The 6,129-nt window shown below is 41.5% G+C and overlaps 1 protein-coding gene across 1 annotated transcript in view; it reads right to left on the bottom strand.

The window, feature by feature from the left end:
- Positions 1 to 6,129, bottom strand: part of GABRG3 (gamma-aminobutyric acid type A receptor subunit gamma3) — a 575,951-nt gene that overhangs the window by 340,996 nt on the left and 228,826 nt on the right. The gene's annotated exons all lie outside the window — the stretch shown is intronic.

The raw sequence follows: 6,129 nt of genomic DNA, 5'->3' as shown, positions 1-6,129 counted from the left end.
ATACATCTACACGTGGAACTACTCCTACAGAACACCCACTGAACACTGGCAGAAAACGTCAGACCTCCCAAAAGGCAAGAAACTCCCCACGTACTTGGGTAGGGCAAAAGAAAAAAGAAATAACAGAGACAAAAGAATATGGACGGGACCTGCACCAGTGGGAGGGAGCCGTGAAGGAGGAAAGGTTTCCATACACTAGGAAGCCCCTTCGCGGGCGGAGACTGCAGGTAGCAGAGGGGGGAAGCTTCGGAGCCACGGAGGAGAGCACAGTCACAGGGGTGCGGAAGGCAAAGCGGAGAGACTTCCACACAGAGGCTCGGCGCGAGCAGCACTCAGCAGCCCGAGAGGCTTGTCTGCTCACCCGCCGGGGCGGGTGGGGCTGGGAGCTGAGGCTTGGGCTTCGGTAGGATTGCAGGGAGAGGACTGGTGTTGGCTGCGTGAACACAGCCTGAAGGGGTTAGCGCACCACAACTGGCTGGGAGGGAGACTGGGAAAAAGTCTGCAGCTGCTGAAGAGGCAAGAGACTTTTTCTTGCCTCTTTTTTTCGCGGTGCGCAAGGAGAGGGGATTCAGAGCGCCGCCTAAATGAACTCCAGAGATGGGCGCGAGCCACGGCGATCAGCGCGAGCCCCAGAGACGGGCGTGAGACACTAAGGCTGCTGCTGCCGCCACCAAAAATCCTGTGTGCGAGCACAGGTCACTCTCCACACCACCCCTCCCAGGAGCCAGTGCAGCCCGCCACTGCCAGGGTCCCGTGATCCAGGGACAACTTTCCCGGGAGAACGCACGGCGTGCCTCAGGCTGGTGCAACGTCATGCAGGCCTCTGCCGCTGCAGGCTCTCCCTGCCTCCTCTGTACCCCTCCCTCCCCCCGGCCTGAGTGAGCCAGAGCCCCCAAAGCAGCTGCTCATTTAACCCCATTCTGTCTGAGCGGGGAACAAACGCCCTCAGGCGACCTACACGCAGAGGTGGGTCCAAATCCAAAGCTGAACCCCGGGAGCTGTGCGAACAAAGAAGAGAAAGGGAAATCTCTCCCAGCAGCCTCAGAAGCAGCGGATTAAAACTCCACAAACAACTTGATGTGCCTGCATCTGTTGAATACCTGAATAGACAATGAATCATCCCAAATTCATGAGGTGGACTTTGGGAGTGGGATATATTAATTTTTCCCCTTTTCCTTTTTTTGTGAGTGTATATGTATATGCTTCTGGGTGAGATTTTGTCTGTATAGCTTTGCTTTATAATAGCTTTATTTTACTTCACTATATTATATCCTCTTTCTTTCTTTCTTTCTTTCTATTTTTTCTCCCTTTTACTCTGAGCCGTGTGGATGAAAGGCTCTTGGTGCTCCAGCCAGGCATCAGGGCCATGGCTCTGAGGTGGGAGAGCCAACTTCAGGACACTGGTCCACAAGAGACCTCCCAGCTCCACATAATACCAAATGGCAAAAATCTCTCAGAGATCTCCATCTCAACATCAAGACCCAGCTTCACTCAACGACCAGCAAGCTACAGTGCTGGACACCCTATGCCAAACAACTAGCAAGACAGGAACACAGCCCCATCCATTAGCAGAGAGGCTGCCTAAAATCATAATAAGGCCACAGACACCCCAAAATACACCACCTGACGTGGACGTGCCCACCAGAAAGACAAGATCCAGCCTCATCCACCAGAACTCAGGCACTAGTCCCCTTCACCAGGAAGCCTACACAACCCACTGAACCAACCTTAGCCACTGGGGACAGATACCAAAAATAACGGGAACTACGAACCTGCAGCCTGTGAAAAGGAGACCCCAAACACAGTAAGATAAGCAAAATGAGGCGACAGAAAAACACACAGCAGAAGAAGGAGCAGGGTCAAAACACACCAGACCTAACAAATGAAGAGGAAATAGGTAGTCGACCTGTAAAAGAATTCAGAATAATGATAGTAATGATCATCCAAAATCTTGGAAATAGAATAGACAAAATGCAAGAAACATTTAACAAGGACGTAGAAGAACTAAAGAGGAACCAAGCAATGATGAAAAACACAATAAATGAAATTAAAAATACTCTAGATGGGATCAATAGCAGAATAACTGAGGCAGAAGAACGGATAAGTGACCTGGAAGATAAAATAGTGGAAATAACTACTGCAGAGCAGGATAAAGAAAAAAGAATGAAAAGAACTGAGGACAGTCTCAGAGACCTCTGGGACAACATTAAATGCACCAACATTCGAATTAAAGGGGTCCCAGAAGAAGAAGAGAAAAAGAAAGAGACTGAGAAATTATTTGAAGAGATTATAGTTGAAAACTTCCCTAATATGGGAAAGGAAATAGTTAATCAAGTACAGGAAGCACAGAGAGTCCCATACAGGATAAATCCAAGGAGAAACACACCAAGACACATATTAATCAAACTGTCAAAAATTAAATATAAAGAAAACATATTAAAAGCAGCAAGGGAAAAACAACAAATAACACACAAGGGAATCCCCATAAGGTTAACAGCTGATCTTTCAGCAGAAACTCTGCAAGCCAGAAGGGAGTAGCAGGATATACTTAAAGTGATGAAGGAGAAAAATCTACAACCAAGATTACTCTATCCAGCAAAGATCTCATTCAGATTTGATGGAGAAATTAAAAGCTTTACAGACAAGCAAAAGCTGAGAGAGTTCAGCACCACCAAACCAGCTTTACAACAAATGCTAAAGGAACTTCTCTAGGCAAGAAACACAAGAGAAGGAAAACACCTACAATAACAAACTCAAAACATTTAAGAAAATGGGAATAGGAACATACATATCGATAATTACCTTGAATGTAAATGGATTAAATGCTCCAACCAAAAGACACAGACTGGCTGAATGGATACAAAAACAAGAGCCATATATATGCTGTCTGCAAGAGACCCACTTCCGACCTAGGGACACATACAGACTGAAAGTGAGGGGATGGAAAAAGATATTCCATGCAAATGGAAATCAAAAGAAAGCTGGAGTAGCAATTCTCATATCAGACAAAATAGACTTTAAAATAAAGACTATTACAAGAGACAAAGAAGGACACTATATAATGATCAAGGGATCGATCCAAGAGGAAGGTATAACAATTGTAAATATTTATGCACCCAACACAGGAGCACCTCAATACATAAGGCAAATACTAACAGCCATAAAAGGGGAAATCGACAGCAACACAATCATAGTAGGGGACTCTAACACCCCACTTTCACCAATGGACAGATCATCCAAAATGAAAATAAATAAGGAAACACAAGCTTTAAATGAGACATTAAACAAGATGGACTTAATTGATATTTATAGGACATTCCACCCAAAAACAACAGAATACACTTTTTTCTCAAGTGCTCATGGAACATTCTCCAGGATAGATCATATCTTGGGTCACAAATCAAGCCTTGGTAAATTTAAGAAAATTGAAGTAGTATCAAGTATCTTTTCCGACCACAACGCTATGAGACTAGATATCAATTACAGGAAAAGATCTGTAAAAAATACAAACACATGGAGGCTACACAATACACTACTTAATAACGAAGTGATCATTGAAGCAATCAAAGCGGAAATCAAAAAATACCTAGAAACAAATGACAATGGAGACACGACGACCGAAAACCTATGGGACACAGCAAAAGCAGTGCTAAGAGGGAAGTTTATAGTAATACAAGCCTACCTCAAGAAATAGGAAACATCTCGAATAAACAACCTAACCTTGCACCTGAAGCAGTTAGAGAAAGAAGAACAAAAAAACCCCAAAGCTAGCAGAAGGAAAGAAATCATAAAGATCAGATCAGAAATAAATGAAAAAGAAATGAAGGACACAATAGCAAAAATCAATGAAACTAAAAGCTGGTTCTTTGAGAAGATAAACAAAATTGATAAACCATTAGCCAGCCTCATCAAGAGAAAAAGGGAGAAGACTCAAATCAATAGAATTAGAAATGAAAAAGGAGAAGTAACCACTGACACTGCAGAAATACAAACGATCATGAGAGATTACTACAAGCAACTCTATGCCAATAAAACGGACAACCTGGAAGAAATGGACAGATTCTTAGAAATGCACAACCTGCTGAGACTGAACCAGGAAGAAATAGAAAACATGAACACACCAATCACAAGCACTGAAATTGAAACTGTGATTAAAAATCTTCCAACAAATAAAAGCCCAGGACCAGATGGCTTCACAGGAGAATTCTATCAAACATTTAGAGAAGAGCTAACACCTATCCTTCTCAAACTCTTCCAAAATATTGCAGAGGGAGGAACACTTCCAAACTCATTCTACGAGGCCACCATCACCCTGATACAAAAACCAGACAAAGATGGCACAAAGAAAGAAAACTACAGGCCAATATCACTGATGAACATAGATGCAAAAATCCTCAACAAAATACTAGCAAACAGAATCCAACAGCACAGTAAAAGGAACATACACCATGATCAAGTGGGGTTTATCCCAGGAATGCAAGGATTCTTCAATGTACGCAAATCAATCAACGTGATACACCATAGTAACAAACTGAAGGAGAAAAACCATATGATCATCTCAATAGATGCAGAGAAAGCTTTCGACAAAATTCAACACCCATTTATGATAAAAGCCCTGCATAAAGTAGGCATAGAGGGAACTTTCCTCAACATAATAAAGGCCATATATGACAAACCCACAGCCAACGTTGTCCTCAATGGTGAAAAACTGAAACCATTTCCACTAAGATCAGGAACAAGACAAGGTTGCCCACTCTCACCATTATTATTCAACATAGTTTTGGAAGTGTTAGCCACAGCAATCAGAGAAGACAAAGAAATAAAAGGAATCCAAATTGGAATAGAAGAAGTAAAGCTGTCACTGTTTGCAGATGACATGGTACTATACATAGAGAATCCTAAAGATTCTACCAGAAAACTCCTAGAGCTAATCAATGAATTTGGTAAAGTAGCAGGATACAAAATTAATGCACAGAAATCTCTTGCATTCCTATACACTAATGATGAAAAATCTGATAGTGAAATTAAGAAAGCACTCTCATTTACCATTGCAACAAAAAGAATAAAATATCTAGGAATAAACCTACCTAAGGAGACAAAAGACCTGTATGCAGAAAATTATAAGACACTGATGAAAGAAATTAAAGATGATACAAACAGATGGAGAGATATACCATGTTCTTGGATTGGAAGAATCAACACTGTGAAAATGACTCTACTACCCAAAACAATCTACAGATTCAATGCAATCCCTATCAAATTACCACTGGCATTTTTCACAGAAGTAGAACAAAAAATTTCACAATTTGTATGGAAACACAAAAGACCCGAATAGCCAAAGCATTCTTGAGAATGAAAAATGGAGCTGGGGGAATCAGGCTCCCTAACTTCAGACTATATTACAAAGCTACAGTAATCAAGACAGTTTGGTACTGACACAAAAACAGAAATATAGATCAATGGAACAGGATAGAAAGCCCAGAGATAAACCCACGCACATATGGTCACCTTATCTTTGATAAAGGAGGCAAGCATATACAGTGGAGAAAAGACAGCCTCTTCAATAAGTGGTGCTGGGAAAATTGGACAGATACATGTAAAAGTATGAAATTAGAACACTCCCTGACACCATGCACAAAAATAAACTCAAAATGGATTAAAGGCCTAAGTGTAAGGCCAGACACCATCAAACTCTTAGAGGAAAACATAGGCAGAACACTCTATGACATACATCACAGCAAGATTCTTTTTGACCCAGCTCCTAGAGAAATGGAAATAAGAACACAAATAAACAAATGGGACCTAATGAAACTTAAAAGCTTTTGCACAGCAAAGGAAACCATAAACAAGACCAAAAGACAACCCTCAGACTGGGAGCAAATATTTGCAAATGAAGCAACTGACAAAGGATTAATCTCCAAGATTTACAAGCAGCTCATGCAGCTCAATAACAAAAAAAGAACAACCCAATCCAAAAATAGATAGAAGACCTAAATAGACATTTCTCCAAAGAAGATATACAGATTGCCAACAGACACATGAAAGAATTCTCAACATCATTAATCATTAGAGAAATGCAAATCAAAACTAAAATGAGATATCATCTCACACTGGTCAGAATGGCCATCA

The sequence above is a fragment of the Balaenoptera physalus genome (genome assembly GCF_965194825.1).
Source record: "Balaenoptera physalus genome assembly, chromosome: 2".
NCBI lineage: Eukaryota > Metazoa > Chordata > Mammalia > Artiodactyla > Balaenopteridae > Balaenoptera > Balaenoptera physalus.
Note: the sequence above shows the minus strand (reverse complement) of the source record. Positions and strands in the feature narration are given on the sequence as shown.